The sequence below is a fragment of the Choristoneura fumiferana genome, chromosome Z (assembly GCF_025370935.1).
Source record: "Choristoneura fumiferana chromosome Z, NRCan_CFum_1, whole genome shotgun sequence".
Lineage (NCBI taxonomy): Eukaryota > Metazoa > Arthropoda > Insecta > Lepidoptera > Tortricidae > Choristoneura > Choristoneura fumiferana.
Window position 1 is genome coordinate 8,397,710 of NC_133472.1, and position 24,661 is coordinate 8,422,370.

The window sequence follows — 24,661 nt, forward strand, 5'->3', positions numbered from 1 at the left end:
TTTTCTTATTATTTTTCAAAGCCTGCTTGGCATGCTATTATCAAGCATCCACGTTCCTAGGATTGTCGACAACGTGCTTTGTTCCGCGCGGGAAGAGCACGCTAATAATATCAATTTGTTGCTGTCACTGCACTAATAGCGGGATGTAAACTGACTTTACCTACGCGCTTGTTGAGAAAAGTAACTGCAATTTTCGAAGGATTTCAAAATAATATGCTACGAGTTTTAATGTTATAACTATTTAATATAATACATAACGGCATACTTCTTACATCTTTTTTCGTACCAGTGTGAAACCTACTAATGTCATATTGATATCCCATACAATGGCCAAAGAAATGATAACGAAATGATTGTGAAAAGGTTCCACCTGGTACAGGTCGAGCTAACTCATCTTTAGATTTAATGTGGAAAAGGAAGCAACAATACACAGCACTTTTGCATGTACTGGATATATATGTACTGGATGTTTGCCTATAATACGTTGATGTAACTGATACGATTCTCCATGTCTGAGTCCCAATGTTAGTGGTACGTATTTGTCAAGACTTGCCGAGATCAAGCGGGGCTTGAAGGATGAATTGAACTCAACAGTAAGAGGCTTTGTGAAAATATCGATGGTGGAAGTCTCAATTGACGTAAGGCAAAATGCTACTTTTCAGGAGAGCGAAAAGAAGTTTTTGGTAATTTTCAAACCCTCACAGCATTGTTAAGGTTTAACTTAGCAGGACGTTATAATTACGTAAAATCTTGAATTTTCTTGCTTTTCAACGTGAAACTATAGACATTTTCGTAAAAAGCTTAATAAGAAAAATAGCTGTCCCTTACGCCCGTGACATACAGGTGTCATAGCCCTTACACCCATAAACCGTAATAAATAAATAATGTAGTAACCGATTTTTGGTCTTATAGGACATTTTATATTTTATTTGCTACATATTTGGACGTAAGTTCCTGTAGAAAAATTAAAAAAATAGTGAATTAACTCAAAGAACCACTTTAATTATTTAAAATAACGCGCAAAAGCCATAATTTTGCACGTCCCCTTAAAAAATATGTAATTTGTAACATTTTCTTTCGGAAGCCGGCTTCCGAAAAGCTATAGTACCGTAGACCACATACATGCGCTGCGGCAGGTTATACAGAAGACTGAAGAGTATAACCTCCCCTTTGCCTTGCATTTGTGGACTACGAGAAAGCCTTCGATTCGATCGAGACTTGGGCTGTGCTGCAGGCTCTCCAGCGGTGCCAAGTTGACTATCGGTATATCGAAGTGTTGAAGTGTCTGTACGAAAACGCCACTATGTCCGTCCGATTACAGGATCAGAGCACGAAGCCTATTCCTCTGCAGCGGGGAGTCAGACAAGGAGATGTGATCTCTCCGAAACTGTTCACCGCTGCATTGGAGGATGCTTTTAAGGTTTTGGACTGGAAAGGACGAGGCATCAACATTAATGGCGAGTACTTCACTCATCTTCGATTCGCCGACGACATTGTAGTCATGGCTGAGACCATGGAGGACCTCGGTGCTATGCTCGCTGACCTCAGTAGAGTTTCCGACCGAGTTGGCCTGAAAATGAACATGGACAAGACGAAAGTCATGTCTAATGTCCATGTTGTACCAACTCCCGTAATAGTCGGAGACTCTGCGCTCGAAGTTGTTGACGACTATGTATACCTGGGACAAACGGTCCAGTTAGGTAGGTCCAACTTTGAGAAAGAGATCACTCGTCGAATCCGACTCGGCTGGGCAGCGTTCGGGAAGCTTCGCAGTGTCTTTTCGTCCAAATTACCGCAGTGTTTGAAGTCAAAAGTCTTTGACCAGTGTGTGTTGCCAGTGATGACATACGGATCTGAGACGTGGGCGCTAACGATGGGCCTCATGATAAACTCAAAGTCACTCAGAGGGCTATGGAGAGGGCTATGCTCGGGGTTTCTCTGCGGGATAGAATTAGAAATGATGATATCCGCAGTAGAACTAAGGTTACCGACATAGCCCGAAGAATTGCGAAACTAAAGTGGCAGTGGGCGGGGCACATTGCTCGCAGGACGGATGGCCGATGGGGCCAGAAGGTTCTCGAATGGCGTCCGCGGACCGGGAGACGAGCTGTCGGTAGGCCTCCAACAAGATGGAGCGACGACTTGGTTAAGATCGCGGGATCGCGGTGGATGCGGAAAGCACAAGACCGGTCTGAGTGGAGAGCCTTGGGGGAGGCCTATGTCCAGCAGTGGACGTCTTTCGGCTGACATGATGAACATTTTCTTGCACATTTGGGAGTATTCTTGCTTGATTTGTTGTTTGCATGCATGCTTGCCTTCTGGCGTCACGCTTGCTTGCATGCATGCTTGCACTATTTATGCTTCCTCTAACACACTGATTGCAGCTGTGAGGGAGTGGGACGCCAGCCCGCTTCATGAGCGCTGGAGGAGATACCATAGACCGGTCATCGCGGGATCGGGGTAACCGATAAAATTGCATGTTTGTTGATTTGATTGACAAAATTACATGCTCACTTGCAAGCCTGCTTAGGTGGTTGCTTAGGTACATGCTTGCTTGTTTGCTTGCTTGCATGCTTGCTTGCATGCTTTCTTGCACGCTTGCTTGCACTATTTCTTGCACATTTGGGAGTATGCTTGCTTGAGTTGTTGTTTCAATCACTACAAGTTCTAAAAACCATCTGTTTTGATGCTCCTACGACCTAACATTAACAAGGTATTTTAATGAACTAAAAGAAGCAAGCAAGGTATTTTGCTTTAAGTGCCCCTTACAACCATAAAGTAACCTCAATTTTTAAAATGTCTGTTTGTTACTGTCCCTTACGACTAACAATTTACTCTAGTTTTAGCTTTTGATGTCCTTACGCCCATAAGAGTATTCTTATTTTTATAAGTTGCTGTTGTTTAATGCCCTTACGACGTACCAATTACACCTTTTTTTAAATGTCTGTTTGCTACTGCCCCTTACGACCGACAATTTACTCTAGCTCTTGCTTTTTATACCCCTTACGCCCATAAAAGTATTTATTATTTTATAAATTGCTGTTTTTTAATGTCCCTTACGACGTTCCGATTATACCATTTTTAACCCTCAACATACATAATTAATTAACAGCCAATTATTATTATGTATGCATCATCATCTCGGCCTATATACGTCCACTGCTGGGCACAGGCTTCCTTTATTAGGATCTGTAACTTAGTAGCTTAAAATAAACAAAGTAGCTAAGAGAAATTTACCTCAACATCCTTGACTGAAATTCCATTACGGAAATGTTAGCTCGACGTCAAGCCATTAGGGATCCATCAACTTAATCTTCTTTTTTTGTTTTGCTTTGGCATCTATAAAAAAATACGCGCGTTGACAAAGAACAAACGTAGGCAATCAAATACGTCCTCCGTGTTGACGTGTCTGACACGACTGACCGAATGTGCAATGCGCAAACGCTGGGCGCGTGGAAGGTAGGTAGACGCGTTAGTATTTTGATGTTAGGTACAAGAAATAGGTACAGGCGGTAAGGTTACGCCCAAAACTTCTTGCTTTTTTATCTTATTCGTTATAAAATGTTGGGGTGTAAAGGACAATGAAACAATAATTGACCCATACGCCATTTCTTATATTTGTTGAGTTTTTTTTTAACGTCATGAGTCGAGTCGTAAAGGACATATGAGACTGCCACAGCCCTTACGACCAAATATTAAAAAAATAATACATTTACGCCATTTTTCAGGTCAAATATTTTATATCATGTCCCTTAAGCTATTTTATTTAAAATAATAAATGTTGATAACAGCAAAGTAAGGGGCGTATCTATAATACTTGAATACTACCAATCGACAGAGAAAAAAAATGTCTAATTTTACTATGTTTAAAAGTGATTTTCGAGTAAAGCGTCCCTTACGCCAATTGAGACTTCAATATCGATATTGTGAACAATAAAAAAATTATTCACAATAGCCTCTACTATTGAGTTGACTACTATTGAGTCCGCAGGTGGTAGGACCTTGTGCAAGGTCCGCCCGGATTGCTACCACCATCTTGCTCGCTAATCCTGCCGTGAAGCAGCAGTGCTTGGACTGTTGTGTTTCGGCGTGGAGAGTAAGACAGCCGGTGAAATTACTGGCACTTGACGTATCCCATCTTAGTCCTCTAGGTTGGCAACGCGTCTGCAATACCCCTGGTGTTTCAGATGTTTATGGGCGGTGGTGATCTCTTACCATCAGGAGACCCACGGTCGAATAAAAAAAAAATACTGGTCAACCGAGCTTCGCTAGGGCTAAATATTCAAAACATGCGTTTTCACAGAGACAGTCTTAGCTAGATCGACTTTTTGCTCTCGAGAACTCCGATAGCAAATTTCATTTACATTTCAAAATCTTTTTCAAATCGGTTCATAGATGACGGAGTTTTAGGTAACAAACATAAAACGAAACCTTTTTTTGAAGTCGGTTAAAAATTAATCACATGAGGGCCCATAATATTCCACTTTGGTATTACAGCTCTTTAAATTGAATCCGACGCATTTCCAAAGACGTATTTATGGGATCCGACATTTTGTATATCGGGACGGCTTTTACGGTAGGTCGCCGCAAATTGAGTTACACAGGGTCTATACTACGACCTGCAAAATTCGTATTTCGTATCTTGCCGTCCCGTTGACGATAGTATTACTTAATACGAGAGTGAGAGGGATGGTACGATACGAACTTCGATTGTCGAATTTCGAAGTAGCGCCAGAGGTTTCCTGCGTGGACCAATTAGAGAGGAGCAAACCCTGTTTGCTACCTTAGTATGTGAAGATTTTATCTATTTACCTGTGGCATGGAGTGAACGGTTTGGTTAGGCTACACGCAGAGCGTTATTTCGGTATGTATGTCTTCGGAATTTCGGATGCAATACCTGTACACACAGTTATTTAGCATAGGTAGGCCTTTGCCTTAAAAGAGAATAAGCAATCATTTTTTTATTTATTTTTAGTAGACTTTACCCGTGCACGTGTTATCCATAGATCTGGCAGTTGAATTAAATTCAGGAATTTTACTAAATTCTCATGAGAATTCTCAATAATTACTTCGTGGTTCTTATTCACGTTGCAATATAGCCCTGGAAAAATTTATGACTTTAAACCCAGTGGTTATGATTTCGAGATTTTATCTCTATCCCATGGGATTATCGGGATAAACGTAGCCATTGTATTGTATTCAGACATCTCATCAGCAGCTATCTACATACGAAATTTTATCCAAATTTAAGTACAATCTATGTTTTAGCTTGAAAAACTTATAAACATACACACATATACTCAACAAAAATTTCGTATATATGATATTAGTACGGATGAATATCTAACTACTTTAATCTGCGCTGTCGAGTTGTTATGACTCCTCACCACATTGTTATATGCAAACAGATCCATAAATAGCGTTCATAAATTAATACTTGTTCTCGTATGATCCCGATACTAAGAATACAATGTAACAATCTTTGGATGAATTGAAAATACAAACTGAAATATAGATGCACAGAAAAATAAGACCATCACTGGGAATCGAACCCAGGTCCTCGGTAATCCGTACCGCGTGCTATACCGCTACACCACTGATGGTCAACAACCATCAGTGGTGGTGGTGTTCTATATTTCAGTTTGTATTTTCAATTTAGGTTTTACGGGATGACCGTAAAAGTAAAAATTTGGAATTTAAATAAATAGTATATTGTGTCTTAAGGGCGGTAAATAAGGAATTACGAACGAGAGTCTATTAGAAGCCCGAAGTCGAAGACTGAGGGCTTTAATGAGTCGATGTTCGTAATTCTAGTACCGCCCGTGCGACATACAATGTTTTTCATCACATTTGCAAGTAACATTTTATATTTGTAAAAGAAAAAATATAAATTCTTCCAAATATTGGCGATACCTTAGGCTGTGCTCTTGGCAGCGCCGCCCTCTACCTCCCTCGGCATGCGCCGCAACGTGCGTGTGCATGTGGTCCATGTAGTCCTGCAGCAGCAGCGCGCGCAGCACCATCAGTACGGGCACTGACTCATTTACCGACCTTGGGCTTCATGGCAAGAAAATGTGTACGCGCAATGACTCATTTACCGACCACGGGTTTCATGACAAGCACATTAAGGTCGAGGGTTTTATTTGGGGGGTTGCAACTAAGGTAGCCTGCATGTTACGACACTGTTTACGAGCAAGTGTGATGAAAAAATACAAAAAGATTAAAAAAAAAACAATCTTAATCTTTGGATGAATAAATATCACAAAAGTCATATATTACAGTCACGCCATCACATTTTCCTCAATTGCACTAATTCCCGTCGAAACATATACAGTCGTTGGATATAAAATCAATACCTCAATTAATGTTAAGTGCGAATACAATTTCGGTAAATTGAATGGTTTATCTTGCCGGCTTAGGATGGCTACCACGTAAAGGTCTTTACCCACCACAACATATCAAACAATGATCGTAATAGGAATGTATCAGGCACGGAACGCTACGCGACATGGACTACAACATGTCAACGTCATGTCATACCTATTAGAAGCATATCGGCACAGTTTTAGACGCTCCGTGCGTGGCACGCGACGGCGACGGTTTTTTTTTTATGGTATAGGGGGCAAACGAGCAGGCGGATCGCCTGATGGTAAGCCATTACCGTCGCCCATGGACACCTGCAACACCAGAAGAGTCACAAGTGCGTTGCCGGCCTTTAAGGTACGCGGTAGGAGTAAACCCAAAGTGTGTATACCCACGCTGTCTAGTAATTATGGCCACTAATAAAATTAGAAAGCAAGTAGAGCGGAAAGAAACAAAAGAATAATGCGAGTCCTGTCATAGGTATAACTGTTGTCCTCCCTGCTTGTTTAATTTTTACGTTATTACTAAAGTAGTTTTATTTCATTAATTTACACCGCAAGTTCAGTAAACAGGTATAATACGGTGTAGTGGGTAGAAACCATAAAATGGCACGTAACGATTGACCGTGGCGGCGAAATGTTAACGTAAGATTTGTAACCATGGCAACCGAGTCGGACAAAAAAGGTACGACGGCAGCTTTTTGGAACAAGTAAGTTTGATTTCAGTAAATATTTTTCATCACACTTGCTCGTCAATAATGTTATTCCATGCCTGTATACTAAAAGACAATGGCCCCAACTGTTCCCGCGGGAACTATGGATTTACGTATAGTTTTTCTCCCCAGGGGAGTTATGACCTTAGTTTTAAAAAGTTAGTCGGTAGGTACGTCATTTCGGACTAAAGAGGTTTCAAGTCAGCCAACGCTTTATTTACATCTTTAAAACTTAGCTATAACCCAATTTCACCCCGTAAAAATTTGCCACGCTTCATGAAACATCGTTATTTTTATATTTTAAATGTCTAGAAAAAAAATTTGCAATAATTTTAGTAAACATTTTTAGCACGTTGGAATAATCTGACCGTAAGACCATTTGAATTCTAAACTAAACACAGTTCTTAGCATTATCTATGGTAGACGACTCGAAAAAAGTGACAATCAGGGGGCTACTACGAAATTCGAAAATCGAAGTTCATATCGTTTTCCTGACGCTAATATTATTTAAAACAAGAGTGCGAGGGATGGTACGATACGAATTTCGATTTTTGAATTTTGTAGTAGCCTCCTGTATTGGCAGGGAGCCATTAATTTATTCAGTTGTTTTCTTAGCGCCTTTTTTTGCCGACCTGTGAAGTGTTTGGACACAAAATAATTTAATTTTTTGCATTTTTTTCCTCGCAATGTGATGAAAATCATTGTGTGTATCACGGGCCGTAAAGTTATTACAAACTCGAGTCATTAAAAAACTCTTGTTAGTAATCCCCTTCTTACGCCCCTTAATGCACTGTACTATTCTCTCTAGGTTATTCCCGTGGCTTCTCCGCATAGGAGACTAAAAAATGCTAGTCTGTATCCCGTTATGCTTGAAATAACCCCTTCTGAGTGCACATCAGGGATACAAAGGGATACAGTTGTATGGGATAATTTTTGTCACAGCGGATTTTTTTCAGTCAGCCTTTTTCGGTTAACATTCGATTTCGGTCCGACTTTATAAACTCTACCCGCACCTGTATGAAACTCCAAGTATAGGCCTGCCAAATTGGAAGTCTCTCCCCGGTGATAATGCTGTGCGTTGCCTATCAGTCGGTCAGACGTTACTTTTAAAGATGTAGGTAACTAAATAAAAAAGATTTAATCCTTTTTTTTGAAAAGTTTCGTTATCTTGCTTTGCAATCATTAGATGTGAGCTCTCGACGTTTACTGAAAGTTTTAATTAAATAAATTTTTCTTAGATCTCGAAAAACAAACATGACTGACATGAAACTTCGCATTTTTGAAGTAGTTATTATATTTGTCTTTACTCTAGTTATTTTATTTGCCGTTACTGTAAAGCTGGTATAGGTATTATAGTGGTTCGAAGACTTATGGCCTCTTGAGCGGAGAATCGTGGCTTCGAGTCCGAGCTCACACCTCTGAGATATTCGAAATTAATGTACCAAATTTTATTACATAGTTACTAAACAAGAGCCTATTTCAAAACCTGGAAATTTGTGTTGCTTCCCAATTTTTATATTATTTTAAATTATTTTTAAATTTACTACTCTAATAATTTAAAACTCATTGAAAAACAGAAAGCGTATTTTGTAAAGTTGCTGTTTTGGAACGGATTATAAATATACGGCGAGTATTATATCCTAATTGTTTGCGATAGTGAAGCACACATCACTGATGTGGATTTCATTTCAACATCACATATTGACGAGGAATCGTATTCGAATCTTGGCACAAACTAATCTTTTCTGTTTTTTAATTTGAGTTTCACTTGAAAAAGATAGGTAGGTTGACGGCACCAATCATGGACATGATAAGCACAGTAGTATCCAGTAATGGACAGCAAGGATTCAATGCCTTATAACTCACTATTTATGAACTTTACCAGTTATGATCATCAGTTATCTGTACATAAGTGTTACCTATTAGTGGCCGTGGTGGCCTAGTGGTTTGACCTATCGCCTCTCAAACAGAGGGTCGTGGGTTCAAACTCTGGCTCGCACCTCTGAGTTTTTCGAAATTCATGTGCGGAATTACATTTGAAATTTACCACGAGCTATGCGGTGAAGGAAAACATCGTGAGGAAACCTGCACAAACCTGCGAAGCAATTCAATGGTGCGTGTGAAGTTCCCAATCCGCACTGGGCCCGCGTGGGAACTATGGCCCAAGCCCTCTTGTTCTGAGAGGAGGCCTGTGCCCAGCAATGGGACGTATATATATATATATAGGCTGGGATGATTAGTTTTAGAAAAAGTAGCGTCCATTTCTTAATAATATTGGGTTAGTGGAAAAAATATTCCGTTATTGGTTCCTGTCAATGACTGGTGCCCTCACCCTACTGTTTATGACCCATTACGACTACCCAAGCTCAACAAGTAAAGCGGTCGTTACATGAATGATTACGATGCCTTCCCACAAACTAAACGTGACAGAGACCTCGCAGCGCGCCCGCATCAACAGGTTGCCGGGTCGTGCAAATAAAAAGGATTTGATTTTCACGCCAATGCCTCTAGTGTGGCGTTTTCACAAAACATTCGTTGACTATTAGAAGACGTAAGTAAATCGAGCGTTCGATCGTCGATACGTAGCCGCCACATGTCCACGGTGCGGCGTCGTCACCCGTTTTCGTTACGATACCTACGCGGATGAAATAGTTTACGTAGCAAACCTACTTACACTCACAAAGGTTGATGCGCAAACTTTCCACTAGAGGCGCTGTCCGTGTTTCCATACCAATTGAGATTTTACGCGAACGCGATCGAGAAACTAAGTATTTTGTAAACGGGAAAATACACTAAGCATAAAGGAGCAATTTGTATTATAATACGACCAAAGTGTTCCTTTCGTTTTTATATTGCTCTTTAAAAGTTAAATACATACCACAAAACTAATAGAATTATGATATCAGTGGCCACAATTTTTTGTGTTTTTCAAATTTCAGTAATCATTAAAATTAAATGTTTACTTTTTGAGCGGTTACGTTGTTGCAAAAATTATTCTTTACAAAAATTGAATTGGGAAATCCGCACTTGTCATTAGTTCTGTTATACATGCTGTGTTACAAAATCAGGTACTATCTGGGATACTTAAGTAGATCCCTTATAAAAGTTTTTCGAGAGTTTTTTTAAATTGATGTTAATCTTTGGTAAAATTTTAAAGTGTATCATGTCGAGTATACGATATCATCTTATTTACCATTATAATAAATTTAATTTATGAGTGTGTGCGTGAGTGCGTGCGCTTGTGCGTGCGCTTGTGCGTTTGTGACTATTTCACGCTAACGGCTGGACAGATAGCTATACTTGGTTTGGATAGGTATTTCACTAAATATGTAAGCAAACCTCAGCTGCCAGATTTGGTACATTCCAGGATTTTAAACATTCTATCATTGTAATACAAATTAAACTAGTGTATTTGAATCATCATCCCAGCCTATATACGTCCCACTGCTGGGCACAGACCTCCTCTCAGAACAAGAGGGCTTGGGCCATAGTTCCCACGCGGGCCCAGTGCGGATTGGGAACTTCACACGCACCATTGAATTGCTTCGCAGGTTTGTGCAGGTTTCCTCACGATGTTTTCCTTCACCGCAAAGCTCGTGGTAAATTTCAAATGTAATTCCGCACATGAATACAGGAGTGTAAATGTTTAGATAGTTTAATGGGGGAATTTCAATATTTACGACACCGATTGACGTTGTTCTGTTTACATTTAGTTAAATACCTATCCAAACCAAGTAAAGATCTTTGGAAAAATACAAAGGTTACTTGGTATCCTAACATTCCTTAACCGCTAAGTGTAGAATCTGAGATTTTACAAGTGAATGAGACTTAGTTGGATTATTTGCTCAATAAATTAATACATGGATTATTCTTATGAAAACAAAGATGATTTTACTGATGTGTAATGTATACCGTACCATAATACCAATGAACCTATGCATCTAAATAAAGAAACGGAATGGCGACGACGATTTCAATGGTACCTGCCTTTTTTGTCAAGCTAAATAACAACAATGATTACCTAGTTTTAATCCCCAATTCTAGTCATGAAATACGATGCTGTTCCCAGACCCGAGAACCCTCGATACTTTACCGTCATCTCTCGCCGTAATGAAATTTTATAAGTGGTTACGCCCAATAACCCCTCATTGTAATAAGGAAACAAAATATACCCGTCCCTCATTTCGGAGGGTGAAAATAATAAGAGGTGAGACGAGATTGTCCCTAATAATCTTTTAGCTTTCCTGGTCGATTACTTTGCAAACATTTAAATAAATACGCGTCAAAAAGCCTGCCTCGATACAGTTATTTATTACCAATAGATATTTGTGATAAATAAGGTATTAATATTAGATTGGAGATATATGTGTGCTTTTATGGAATATAATACGGGCATGTACGAGTATTATGTCTCTTTTGTGTAGACCACGTTGTTGTAAACAAAAGAAACGCGTTCAAATGTAGTTTTCAAGACGTTACCAGATAAGATGAATCAAAAGTGTTATTTGGAGAAATAATGTTGAAAAGTAATTTGAAGAAATGGTTAATAGAGAAACTGTGTCTTTATAGTGTCAAGGCCTACTCAATTACAGTCAAATTAAGTGTAGATACTTATTTTGCTAAATATATTATATCAACATATAATCTATTATCATTATTATTAGTTGATAAATAATATTACTATCAAATATCGTTCAAAAACAAAATTTAGTACCTATCCATATTTAGTAAACAATTTTACTTAGGTACCAATCTTATCTAAATTGAGCATTTTCCATTCATTTCAAATGTTGTTTGTTATAAAAGTATTAAAAGTGGTCGCGCCACTGGCAAGTTAGCGTGAATAAAAAAACAAACCCTAAACAAATTAATTATTTCAAATTTCATTTCCGGAATTGGCGATATCTATATTTATAAAGTAACTTAATTTTAATCGACCATGGAATTATCTTTTTAAGCTTAGTCGCGGACAGACAGACGGACAGACATGGCGAAACTGTAAGGGTTTCTAGTTGACTACGGAACCCTAAAAATGACAGGCCTTTTATAGGCTACTACAAAAATCTTAAGCGCCCTTCAGGAATTACAGTAACGAGATAGCGACATCTATTGCGAAGTAAACCAAATAAAACATAAATTATTTCCAAAGAAACTATACATGCAAACTGATAATGCCGCGTTGAACAATAACTGATGGACTACCTAGATTTATTTTTGATCTAGGAACCTACCCGATTCCACTGCCACCCGCGGACACATGCATTACAATGGGAATTACACCTCGGCTGCTGTACCGAAAACATTTTACATCTTTGCATCATCCAGAACAAGGACCGAAACAAAATTAATTCACGAAAGAATCATCCACCGTGAAATCAATTTAGGCAACGCAGCGCTTCGTTTCGTAAAATGATACCGTCTTATTAAACCTACCTATTTTCCTGAAGGCAGTATGAATGAGGGTTTCCTGACAGATGAAATATAGCTAGATGGAGCTGGTAACGAGAGGTGCGTGTGACGCAGTGTGACGCTACAGTTCTCTTAAATTGCCATTGTCATTTAGAAATTTTTTTTTTTAGAAAAAGATGCTCTGTCTATCGGAGAACGGTTTTGCCAGTGTCTAGAAGAAACTTTGCGATGTACGAAAAAATCTAACGACGTGATAGCGCGGTCATTGTGATGAATTTAACCGAAGCATTTAGATATGGTAACAGTCACCGATGTGGCGTAAACGACCATGTCCACGTACACCTACGAAGGCCAACACCTGCCAGACTAAAGCGTAAAACGCACACGCACCGCAGATACAATAATATTTTATCTGCGTATAAAACTTAATTATCTGAAACTATCACACACTATGCAGATACGATATCGACCGCTTACTTTCTCAACCTCGTATCTACCCGAATTCATCATCATCATCAACCTATAGTAGTCCACTGGTGGACATAGGCCTCCCCCCACGGAGGTTTTCATTGAAGATAAAGGGCCTCGGATCAGCGCGGTCGTTGACCATAATTTTGGTCTTATCCATATTCATACGTAGGCATATCCTACGTGAGGCTGATGCTAGGCCGTCCAACATTTGTTTCAGCTCCTCCAACGACTCCGCCATTAAGACTATGTCATCCGCGAATCGTAAGTGTGAGGTGCACTTGCTGTTTATACCCAAATTGTATACAGCAAATTAATAATCTATCGTACTTAACATAAATAAGATTCCAAAGCAATTTTATGTGACCAGATACGAGGTTGAGAAAGTAAGCGGTCAAATATCCGCACCATCTTTCAATATAATTATGTCAGTCTCCACAGATACTTTGCGATAAAATATAAATTATGTGCACTGTGTGTGTTAGTCCATTGAATTATATAGGAAGCGATATTGAAAGATGTGCGTTCAGATACAAATAGTGTGTGTCACGCTTATTAAACCTTTATTAGAACGAGATATTCAGGATCATTGACGCGCAAAGTAGAACGATTTCTCAGTTCATTTTGCAAATTATCACTCGTTTCATTAATGCTGTTGTCAAACTAAAAGGAAACAACAAGCATAAACAAATTATTAATGTTATAACGCTGCTAAAACACGAGTAAGTAAATAACATTTACATAACTCACACATTCATATTTATGGTTGAGCAAAAAAGAGACGTAAGATTTCATTTAAGGTATCAAATGACGTCCTTAACATCTGCGAAGTATGTATAAATAAATAAAGGAATCTCTTGACAACACATTGCGGTACATTTTGCAAACGCGGTGGCATGCCGTCCTCATTACTTTTACGAGTATATAAGTAATAATGCGGTCGTATTTACCGTTTTCCTGGGGGCTACTACGAAATTCGAAAATTGAAGTTCGTACCGTACCGTCCCTCTCACTCTTGTATTAAATAAGATAGGCGTTAGCGAGACGGCCAGATACCAAGTTCAAATTTTGCACTTCGTAGTAAGGGCCGGACTTAAGAGGTAAAGTTAGCGGAATATTTGGGAAGTATTTAATAAAATCTATTGCCTCTGCATCAATTAGCAGGGCTACTCGAAACTCGAAGTTCGTGTCGTGCGGTCCCTCTGACACTATAATATTTAATACGAAAGCGAGAGGAACGGTACGTTAAAAATTTCGATTTTCGAACTTCGGAGTAGGCCCTCTGACCCGTCCTAAAAATTGTGTGGCAACATTAGCTCCCGCTGAATATCGTGAAAAAATCAAGCGTAATTCATGTTCTAACTCTGGAAAATTTCATCATCACTTTTGCATCTTTTTTGGTTTCTATACCACAGTGGGGAAAACCCTTTTAGGATCACTTTATTTTTTAATGTCCGTCTGTACGTCAGTCTATCAAGACCCTTAATTTCATAAACGCGTGGAGGCGTTATGAAATTAATATCAAATACATCAGGTCAGCTACCATTTTGAGCAGTGGAAAAATGAAACTTTTATGTCGACGAGATCAAAAGAATCAGTCATTAAAAATGTGTTTCCATACAAATTACCGGGACAACAATTCAGCGACTTTTAAAAATAATGGAGTCCTTTACATTTTCCCTCTTAATCCAATTTTATTGACGTCGTTGCCTGTCACGCTACAATAATCTAAACATCGCTTCTTCGAATAAACTTTAAAATATAAAAGAAATAAAAATCTAATTATTTTAAAAGTGGCTCAATGCGGTATTTGAATATTTTGTATATGTTTTATAAATTAAAACTACACAATGCCTGTTATCGAATAGAAAAACATTTTTTAAGCTACTTTTACAAAAAACAAAGTTATAAAGGTTTGAAATTCAAGATTAGACAGAGAAAGATATACTGGCATGTGACGTCACACGCCAGTACCGCCATACTTGCTGCATAGAGAAAAGCGTTTGAGAAAGAGACAGGTATATAGATTTTTCAAACAATCATTATAAATTAAATTTTAAACCTATTTATATTTTCTCTTCGCTAAACACTAGGTATCTGTATATCTATATTTTCAGAATAATAATTAAGATATGGCAAAATCAGGAGTTGCCAAATACCGTATTTGTCTTTTAATTTGACGTGTACAATTCATCTTTTAATTCTTTGCTCATGTCAAAGGCCCCACCTGGTAAAGTAATAATAATGCTTGATAGAAACCGTCGAGAGCTTTTAAGGAATAATAAAAAGCGTGTTGAAAAACCACTGGCTTCCTCTTTTAAATCTAGTTTGACGTGAGTGTATTTGATTGACAACGTGTGCACAGGAAACTGTGAAAGCTTGACTAAAAGTGTTTTGAATTACTGGCACGCAGCGGGCAGTTGCACCGCTACAACTACGCCACAACCACGCATCAAACTTTTCAAAGCTATTTATGAAACACTGCCTTATTTCCGCAGCTTTGCACTCATTGCATAATAAGCAATAGGCCTGTTTCCTACCTCGTAAGAATTTTAATAGTACATTGTGGCTTAATTGTAAACAAGGAATTACGAACGAGAGTCTATTAGAAGCCCGAAGTCGAAGACTGAGGGCTTTAATGAGTCGATGTTCGTAATTCTAGTACCGCCCGTGCGACATACAATGTTTTTCATGAAATTTGCGAGTAAAATTGTATATTTCTAAAAGAAAAACTAATATTTTTTTCAAAAATTGCCGATACCGCTGACTACGCTCTTGGCAGCGCCAGCCTCCGCGCCGCCCTACCCCAGCCTGACCATGCGCGCGACGTGCGCGCGCCGCGCTCCTGCACGCCATGCAGTAGCACACTCATTTACCGACCTTGGGCTTCATGACAAGAAAATTAGTACGAGCAATGACTCATTTACCGACCACGGGTTTCATGACAAGCACATTAAGGTCGAGGGTTTTATTTGGGGGGTTGCAACCAAGGTAGCGTGCATGTTAAGACACTGTTTACGAGCAAGTGTGATGAAAAATACCATTTGGTATTGCGCTTCTACATATGATAATCGACGTATGGACGTACTCAGGTAGACGTAAAATTCACTGTTATGACCTACAGCCGTTGAGAGACAAATTGCAAATAAAAATAAAAATAAACTTTATATAAAAACGACAAAACAAGTCTAGTAGAACTCCTTTTTAGGGTTCCGTACCTCAAATGGAAAAAACGGAACCCTTATAGGATCACTTTTTGTCCGTCTGTCTGTCAGTCTGTCAAGACCCTTTTTCTCGGCAAAGCTTGGAGTTATCAAGCTGAAATTTATATCAAATACTGAGGTCTACCGTTCCTTGGAGCTGTGAAAAAAATCAAACTTCTAAGCCAACTCAATCAAAAGATGCAGCCGTTTATGCTGCAAATCTCCAAAAAGTTTTCGAAACTCGCAAGGGAATCAAAACCTAAAGGGTATTTACTACTTTCCGTGAACTCAGAATCTTGAAATTTAGTATAAAAATAACTATTATAACACAACCAACTAGACACGTCTGAAAATCTTGACTTTTATGTCTATCTGTAAATATCAATGACCCTACACTGCGTACATTTTGCTTAAGAGAGGGCTCTGCATACACTGGATGTATTAAATCACTCGAAAAAAGCAAGAAATATCTTCAAGACACGATTCCCGTTTACTTACATACCTATAAATGTGTACGAAACTCTCGGTGCGCGATTCCGACTCGCACTTGCCCGGTTTTTTATTTTTATTGATGGCTACAAGGACTGAGATTTTTTGAGCTGGTTACGATTTTGAATAGGTCTCGACTATGGAAGTTTAAGTTATTTAACAGAATGTTCGACTACTAGAATGTTTTTTTATTCATTTCATTAGGGCAGTCGGGATTTTTTTTATTAAACACAAAGATGCGAAAATAAACGAAAAAATGTTTTTTTGCCATATGAACACTGAATTTAGCTAGACTCGTGTGTCATTTCTATTTCTCTTAATGAATAGCTCTGTAGTGCTAGCCCATTGGTCTTGATTTTGCGTTGTGTGTCAGTCCGCAACAACAGACAATGCATGCGCTATTAAAACCACTGACTATTGTAACTCGAGTTTTACCATCGATCGTAGTTTTATTTGCTTTCAACTTGTTGCCGGTCAATTTATAGATCGACGTTTGCTGTCACGGGTTGGTAAACAATCTTGGATAAGGGACATTCTGTTCAGTGACCTGATCGACGTCGTGCCATTAAATTTACTGTGAAGTTGGTATATTAACGTTACGAAGTGTGACGTAGAAAGAAATTAAACTGGGGTACAACTTTCTATCAATATCATGCTCGGAAATCTTACTTCCGAAAATAGTTTTTATTTTTACTGTTTTCCGTTTTTAATTAAAACATATTGAAAAGCGAGAAAAGTTTAGCTGGAGCTGGCAATCAAATCCAGTTTCTCATTTTTCTGTGATGCATGATACTTCAAAATATAAACTAAACGGCGCTAGGCGTTTATGCGACATGAGCCACAGCCTACGGCTTCGCGATGTAAGAGGAAACGCGTCTCGATAATTCCTCGGTTTTTTACTAATTTAAAAATCCATCATCTAATGTGTGGTATGCCAATATAGAGTCTCGAAAAATTTATCTTCCCGACGCAAAATTTAGGTCTTACGCCATCACTGCTAGTTCACCATTCTGTGATAAGTAAAAAAAAATAGTTGAAAGACTTTGCTAAGCTTGGAATAAAAGTGAAAAACTTAAGACTGCTAGCCCTTCTTATGTTTATTGGTGTACAGAACTTGTATGGAATAACTAATCTATCTATATGGACTGCTACACGCTACGGCTTTTACTTATACTGACAGCTATGCAAAGATAAATTATATACAGAACCCATATTTCACTTCGCAACAAGTTCTTTTCGCGTCCATTCAGAAGGGGTCATAAAAATTGCACCAGGCATCCAATGTCATGAATGGAGCGCTCTCGTGCCCAGTTTCCAGCAAAAGAAGGTTTATTTCCGCTGAAGTCGGTAGCTATTAAAATAGTTTTTATCGTTTCAAAGGCCAGCGTGATACAGTAAATAAGTTACGGAATTGGTTTGATTGAACAAACGTTTGAGTTTGAGAAGATCTTGGTAGAATGTGAATCTGAAATATATTTTTTGTGCCACTACTAACTTGACGTAAAAGTAGTTTCCATCAATACCATTTCGTTAAAATTGTGCTTCTGCACTGGGCGGTTTGAGCGGTCATTTTTTCCAGAGCTTGCAAAATTTGGAACCTCACTTTTATCGCTCGTGCCGTCATATTGGCTAAAGCTCATAATTTTTATCAATATCTGTGTTCCGACTCATTCCACGGAGAAAATGAAAATATTACAACGAAATCTACAAACTTACCTATTTATTTTCAAATCTATTGGAAAGCTTTTCAGGAAAACTCTGTATAGAGAACCAAATGAGGTTTAATATAAGCCATTTCTGCTCATTCCATGTACGCAATGCACTATAAAGTTTAAAGGCAGATGGCATCGAAATGACAAATTCCACTGGCGTAATTCTGTGCGAAACACTGATATGCATTAGGTCCGAGGAGCAATTAGTGTAACAAGGGGGCAATCAGGGCCGTAATCAGCCAGAGCTTTAACAAATGTCACTTGGCATTAATAAGACTCCAATACAAAGGCTTTTGTTACACAGAAACAAATGAGATCCGCGAGTATTCTCATATTGTTGTTTAAATTCTGTAGCTTTGTATAAATCTACGGTTTCGTTTTTGACAACCTGTTGAGCTCGATATTGGAGATGTAGGAGTACTTGTTCATAAGTTTTGCAAATGTAAGGGCCCTGAATGAGTTAACTTTAGTTCATATAGCGACAAGTTTTGTGTTGTGTTGGTTACATGAATGACAAGTGCACAGTTTGTTTCTGATTTTCTGATTTTTTTATATAGGTACTTAAATAAAAAACAGGTTCGTAATTCATCTGTAACTTTTTTTTGCCAATTAATTGGTGTATTTTCTAAAAAGGGTCGGGTCAGGAGTACTCTAAACCGACGTGCATGCATGAAAAGATTGATGAATGTAGAGGAAGCGAGAGTTGTATGCCAGCATCGTAGCAAGTGGAAGGATGTAGCTCAGCTCTATGTAATTTTTATTTTCTATAATAACTGCGCTGTATTAATTAGTGGTCGCACGGTAACAAGTCTGGTTGAAATTCCATTACATTACAAGCTTTTTAGCAGAAAGTTTAGTTGAAAAAACTGCATCTTGAAGCCGGGTGGAACCTGTTTACTGCAAATGTCACGTTGACATTTCAGACATCTGCCAAATAAATCATCGTGAAATTGATTTTGAAAAGGTTCCAACCTGGTGCTCAATTCAGTTTTCTCGACAGTACTTCACAGTACCGATAGGCAAATGCCTGGACTAGCAGTGGTGGCTTAGATCTTTGACCTATAGCCTCTCAAGCAGGGGATCGTGGGTTCAAACTCGGGATTATGTCTTAGTTTTTCATGTAAAATATTCAAAATTTATCACAGCCTTTATGGTGAGAAAGATCGTAAGGAAAAACCTGCGAAGCAATTCAATGGTAACGGAAGTTCGCAATCCGTGCCGCTTGGGAACGGTAACTACGGCCCAAGCTCTCTCATTCTGAGAGGGGGCCTGTGCCGAGTAGTGGGGCGTATATAGACTTGGATAGATAGATAGACAGACAGACAAATTAAGATTGGTTTTTTGGAGTCTTTTTGTATGTTTTATTTTAACTCCAAATTTTGTTACTTTTAAGGTCATCCCGTAAAATCCATATCGAAAATACAAACTGAAACATAGATGCACAGAAAAACCAGAAAAAAAGACCAGCGCTGGGTCCTCAGCATTCCGTTCCGCGTGCTATACCATAATAATATATATATCTTAATTTGATTGCTTAATAGCGACATCTCTGGTCCGGGTGATCGGTTAGTTCCAATGGAGTGCTGAAAGTTTCTCAATAAGGGCTATAAGCATAGATGTCGCTAGTGTCGCTGCTTAAGTGACTAAATAAGAAACAAAAAAAGCTGAGATATGTGGTGCGTAGGAGAAATTCGTGTCTGTACTCCTGTCCGTTGGTGGTGTAGCGGTATAGTACGCGGCACGGAATGCTGAGGACCTGGGTTCGATTCCCAGCGCTGGTCTCTTTTTCTGGTTTTTCTGTGTTTCTATGTTCCAGTTTGTATTTTCAAGACAGACAAATGCCCGTAAGGTTTAAGGGCGCCCCTCCATTAATGCAGCGAAGAGCAGAGACGTACATAATCATAATCAACCAACCACTATTACTTACGAGTAGGTACCATCAGCCAAATATCCACATTTGGCTGATGGTACCACTCTAAAGTTGATAATCGTTTGCATGTCACAAAACAATAATGCCAATAGACGTGTCTGTCAACTTGAACGTTCGATTTTAGCGACATATTCATTTCATAGGAACTTGTTTAAAAATTGATAGACCACTTATTTGGCAGATGGTACAATACAAGTTGCATCACATTTCAACAGAACTGATGTAGTTCATCGATAAAAATAATATTAATACGTTTTTGGCATCTTGTTGCTGATATTATTTTCATGTTATTTAGATGTTAAAGATGTTTATCGATTATATGTAGCTTCCGTCTTAGTGAGTAATGAATATAATTATAATAACAGCGTTTGATATAACTTTAATATTCGGTATATACTACATTGGACATAATTCAATTTACTCAAAAATTCAACGTTCTATGATTGTTTTATAAATAAATCTAACTTAACATTAACCGAATGCATATCAATATAGAATTAGTAATAAATAATATTTAAAAGTTTACTTCAGAGTCAACTAAATTAAATGAAATGTTGCATTAATCCAAATGTTTTAGTTATAATACTAGAAATCATTTATTATATACATACTTAATACATGTCAAGTTATTAAAAATAACACAAATACACAATCATAATCAGTCAAATAAACCGCCCCGCGTCATACCTGGTGCAAAGGTGCCCAATACACTCGCCTTATAATTATATCAAATTATACGTATTATTTTGAGCCACGCCTCTCCCGTCCACCTTCATGAAAGTGCACTCTAGGAGAGAAGGTAATATTAATTTACCTTCAGGATTGTAGCATTTTAGAGTTCCGTCTCCGAAGGGTCCAGACGGAGCCTGATTGTCACTCTCGTCGGTCTATCACACAGGTTTTACAGCCAAACAGTTGGAGCTACAGTCTTCAAATCTTCACAGTACCTATAAGTATCATGTTGACCTAAAGCCATTCGAAATCGTCGATAATACTGCAATACCGCGAAACTAGTGTTTTCCATAAGGTATATTTTTCACTGAACTAACAGTACTGACATTTTACTGTACTGATAGTGAAAATTATACCTTAAAGAAAATGCTAGTTACACGGTATTGCAGGGGTATTTTAAGGGGCAAGGAAAATAAACTGTCCCATCCCATCGACTGTTGTAGCATTGTTTAGACCTTGTTGAGTAGATAAAGAGTGGTTTATTGTTTTAAAAGGTACTGGAAAACATTGATTGAGAGAAGACACCGAAGTCAGCATTTTAACAACTTTTTTTTCGGAATAATTGTTAACCTTCCTCTGTCTTCAAGATTACCTTTTCTTTTTAAAGTCGGTTATGATGACTCCCCTCGTATATATCACTTTAAAGCAGAGCTCTAACAATGGATATCAATAGGTTCAGCCGTTTAAGCGTGTATTTTAATTTACCTAAAAATTTGAGCGCATCCGACTCGCACTTGTCCAGTTTTTTTTCAAACAGCGTCTTCCTTTGAAAACTCACCGTGTATCAGTAAATGCACGAAAGAACAAGTGGCTTTTCCTCTTTACCCGTTTGATGGTAGATTTAATGCAGAATTTTAGCATTTGAGCGGTATCGCCAACTCTATTTGTGCTCAGGATTTCCCCAGACGGCAACGTTACCTTGTTAACTTATTATAGCTATGGCGAACTGGGTAGTTTCTTGGGTTAAAAAATAGCAATCTATTTACTACATCAGGTAGATAGATAACTAGATAAGCTTCTGTTAAAAAAATCACTTTTAATACAAACTTTTTTTGCTGACTGTACTTTTTGTTGAATACGAGTAAACTGCATATCCATACCAAATTTCAAGTGGGTAGGTACTATCAACCATTCAGTACTTCCCTCCTGCGGATACGATCCTAGCACGATTACCAAGATGACACTACCAGATTATTATATTGTCACCAAATTTACATAAGTATGCCAAATTACAAGTCAATCAGACCACTGGAAGGGGTTCCAAGATTTGACCCAAACAAATAAACAAACAAATAAATAAATAAATAAACAGGGCAAGCTAAAGACAATAAGCTTGTAAAAATATCAGACATGTTTTTTTTTCTTTTGTCAATCAAACGAAAAATGACAAAGATTCGTCAAAGTTCGCGAGTGGAGGCCCGTGACGTTACGGGGAACTTTAATTGGCTATAATCATATTTTTTTGTATAATTGACAAAAGAAAAAATATGTCGCCAATATTTTCTGATAATAGGGCATAGCCTATTGTACAGTACCTTATGTAAGTTTCCAATAAAAAAATCCAAATTAAAATGCTTTATGCAATTTGTTACTACGCGCATCGCCAATTTAAGTGTTTCAAACGAGAGTAGTTGCAATGAGCGGGCCACATCACCCAAAGAATAGAAACCTTTGGGGGAGAAGGTCCTCGAGAGGTAACCACAAATTGGAACTCGAAGCGCTGGCAGGTCTCCCATTAGTGGATGCAAGCGGCGAGTTGTGCGCGTTCCAAGGAAGAGTTCCTTCGTTCAAGAGTGGACTTTTTCTAGCTGATGATAATGATGATATTCCAAGCAAATTCGAGGTACATGTTTTAAGTGTGTTCGAAGAAATAATTTCTAATATTAATACCAGTTAAAAACAATAAATCCTGTTGGGCTTGGTATATGTGCTCGATTATTTAAAATTTGGTATGGAAATTTCAATGACAATTTTATTTATTTAAGTGCAGTTTACGTTACTCTAATGTATTAGATTTTAGATAAATCTTTCTCATAGTAAAGGCTATGAAGGCATGCCAATGAATCACAAGGTAATTAGTACCGACATTTACTGTGGAAGGGCAAATGTTTTTTTTTTCTGATGCTGAAAATGCAAAGCGTCGCAATGAAATCCCCTCGTGTTTACCGTAGAGGGGTAATGTTCCGAAACACATGAAAAGCAAATTGAAGTGGCCAGTAAAATTTTCAACACGCTTAGTAATTGGGTTCTGTAGTTAAAGGTCACATTTTCATTGCTCGTTGAAGAATTATGAGCCCTTACTTTATAAGAGGGTTTAGGAAATTTTGGTTGATGCTGTGGATTACACAATCTACTTAAAGCAGCTGATCATTTTAAATAGCTTGAAATTTTTTAAACAGTCAATTTCTTTTGTCAAACCGATGTAGGTACAAATATAGCGCATACCTAATAGTTTTTACACCTCACTAGCTCGAAAAGGCTTTCTTAATCCTTACAAATCTGCGTGCAAAAACGCTTTTTATCCTCTTGGCTGGAAATAGTTATTTGTGATACGAGGATGGTAAGTAAGTATCGTCACGAGTTTGTAAAACCTTGCCAACCGTGTATTATACGACGTTTTTCAATACATTTGTGAGAAAATAGGCAATTAATAACACAACATTGAAAAATAAAAACGAAACAACGCAAAGTTTTACCAAAATGGTGCGTCCGTAATGCGCATGCGTAAGTTTTGTTTTTAAGTAGGTTAACTAAAATTATTAGGCAAACGTTCGATGCGTGAACGCATCGGCTGAAGACACAGCGATTTTTTGGAATAAATAAAAGGTGGAAATCATTAAAATCTGAGGTAATTAAATTACAGTTTATAATAATTACAATCAATTTTGCAAATTCATTACTTAGTTTCGTATTTTTTTACGTGGTTTAAGTCGATATTTTTTATTTTTGTCATTTAAAACTCCTCAGGGTAACTCTGCTTGTAAACTTTGAAAATGGAGAATTAATTAAAAAAAACTGAAAAGAACGCACTAGTGCGGTAAAATGAACTTACGAGCCATGACTCTATATGTCGGCGGCCGATCGTAAAATCCGCCAAATCACGAAATTCCTAGGCATAACCATACGTACTGTGACCGTAACGAAAATATAATATTTACAGTTATAGTGCTTATCAAGTACTGTATTAAATGTGTGACATTTTCATGTCTATTAAGGAACTTTATACTCGTATCATCATCATCCAAGCCTATTACACCCCAGTGCTGGGCACAGGCCTCCTCTCATAATGAGAGGGCTTGGGCCGTAGTTTCCACGCAGGTGTAGTGCGGATTGCGAACTTCACACATACCACTGAACTGCTTTGCGTAAAGCTCTTATTTTATTATTAAGTACTTTATTACTTTATTATTAAGTATCAAATTTGATGCGACTTGCCCCTACGGCTGTATAATGGGCACTGAAAGCTAATTGAGACAATACGATACATACGAACTTTTCCGATAAAATACGTTGTATACCTAGTTATTTGTTATGCAAGGCTGGAAAGTGTCTTCTGTTTGACACGAGTGCTTATATTGAAATCCGAGCAAGCGAAGGATCCTAGGATTGAACTACAAGCGAAGCGAGTGGTTCAAAAGTAGAA

General features: G+C 38.1%; 1 long non-coding RNA gene across 1 annotated transcript in view; it reads left to right on the top strand.

Annotated features, from left to right (window-relative positions):
- LOC141438363 (uncharacterized) overlaps positions 1–24,661 on the top strand; it is a 319,118-nt gene that overhangs the window by 272,641 nt on the left and 21,816 nt on the right. The window lies entirely within an intron of this gene.